This window comes from Palaemon carinicauda, chromosome 2, assembly GCF_036898095.1.
Source record: "Palaemon carinicauda isolate YSFRI2023 chromosome 2, ASM3689809v2, whole genome shotgun sequence".
Lineage (NCBI taxonomy): Eukaryota > Metazoa > Arthropoda > Malacostraca > Decapoda > Palaemonidae > Palaemon > Palaemon carinicauda.
In genome coordinates this window covers 165,665,622-165,668,121 of record NC_090726.1, presented here as the reverse complement: position 1 = coordinate 165,668,121, position 2,500 = coordinate 165,665,622, and positions in this window count along the sequence as shown.

The following is a 2,500-nucleotide window of genomic DNA, read 5'->3' as shown; positions in this document are numbered from 1 at the left end:
AACATCATATGGTTTTGCGTATTATATTTTCAAAACTTAATTTTAAAACGATAACATAACACATGGATAGACTGCACATAATTTATATAGTAAGTTTAAATGCTTGTTTTTTCTCTTTCTCATTCTTATAACCAAATAAACAGTTAATTGATAAAATCTAATTATAGGAGTTGTTTTTCATTGAAAATTTTATAAATTTAGTACATTATACCACAGATTATATTAATGGTATACAAGATACACAATCCTTTTCATCTTTGCAGGTCCTCCATTGTATCCTCCACTCTTTTCTAAAAATGGAAAAAAAAAAGAGCCTCAAAGAAAATAACGTTTGTTGCCTTAAGGCGGGACCACACAGACAAAGATCTGAGTCATTTACGGTCGTCCCTAATGAGTCACTTTGGATGTGAAACACTATTAACCTTCTAGATAATACTCTGTCTTTCATTGTTGGTCTATTATGGTGGTCTTATGAAAGTAAAAAAAATCACACGTCATTATTTTAATGACCGAAATATATATTACATTTCCAAAATAGATCCTAATCAACTGATGTTACTTATTGTTAAGTAGAGTGTAATAGGTTTCAAAATATTATGGAGATTGGGATGAGCAATATTATGAAATAAGATTTATATTATTGTTATCTTTTCTTATTGAAACTATAGCTGATACTGATGTATAGGGGTACCATGTCATAAAGTCAGGAAGTTACATCCATTGCAAATTCAATTTGAATTCAGTACTTGATTTTATCATGTGCCACCATTTGATATGAAAATTACTGCCATTAATTGCCACCCTTTTTTTTTTTAAATCTTTCATACATATTCTGTTTAATCCGAGGTTTTGTGAAAATTTTATTCTTTGTAAATAGGCATTTATCTTGGAATACCATTAATAATAAAAAACTATCTTCAAATGCTTATAGAGCCCCCTAAGTGCCAAATGTAGGCAATTTCCTTGGTAGCCAAAAGTATTAATCCATAAAAAAAATTTCAAGAGAAAAGTATTCCTAGAATTAATTCCAGTTGTGATTATATTCATATCTACTAGTGACAAATGAGCATATATATATATATATATATATATATATATATATATATATATATATATATATATATATATATATATATATATCTATATATATATATATATATATATATATATATATATATATATGTGTGTGTGTGTGCGTGTGTGTGCGTGTGTATGTATGTATGTTAGTGTCTACATTATATACATACATATATACATATATATATCTATATATAGATTTAATATATATATATATATATATATATATATATATATATATATATATATAAATATAAAATATATATATATATATATATATATATATATATATATATATATACATGTATATATATATTTATATATATATATATATATATATATATATATATAAATATTATATATATATATATATATATATATATATATATATATATATATATATATATATAGATATAAATATATATATATATATATATATATATATATATATATATATATATATATATATATATATATGTACGTATATATATATATATATATATATATATATATATATATATATATATATAATCAGATTCCTAACAACAACTCTCTCTCTCTCTCTCTCTCTCTCTCTCTCTCTCTCTCTCTCTCTCTCTCTCTCTCTCTCAGAAGTAATGCCTCCTTGCTCCGAATCAGGCAAAAGGAAGGCCTTCAGACTAGTGTGTATACCGAGCATGCAAGCAGGAGATCGATAAAGTCGGCTTTACTCACGATCATTACAGCAAAAAGGTGAGAGACGTTCCTCTTTTTCACTCTCATAATTTCTTAAAGCTATCACCGTTCACAACAATAGTTTGTATTTTCTTATTTTCACGAATAAAATCCGATACAAATAAGAGTAAGATTTTGATAATCATTGTCAATATCATTATTTTAAAAGGCCAATGAGTTAAAAAATATTAGCTTTAAAACAAGGAGTTTAGAGTAGTATTTACTTTATTAGAAAGAAAAAAGTCATATCTATTTTAACATGAAAAAATATGTTATGTTGTTTTGAGCATACCGCATATTTTTCTTTTACTGTACCATTCTATTTTCCAGAGTGTTTGCTGTTTGACGATGGAATCGTTTACTTCAGCATCAATATATTCATAGCTGCAAACGAGTAATGTCCTTAAACACTGAAGTGAATACTGATTTATTAACATTATATATTTTATTTGGAAAAAAATGCGCATATGAAGAGATATTGGTTGGTGTACTGTATACAGTATAATTTAATCTATTTTACATCTGTTTATGAACCAACCCAATAAATGTATTGTACAATAATAGTTTTCTTCGTCTATATAATAAAATTTATCGACGGCTACAAACCATTCAATCGATAAAAAAATATAATTCGATGTTTATTTCCTAGCCACGCACATATTATGTCAGAAATATAGCAAAACATTTTACATTATCAGGTATAATTTTA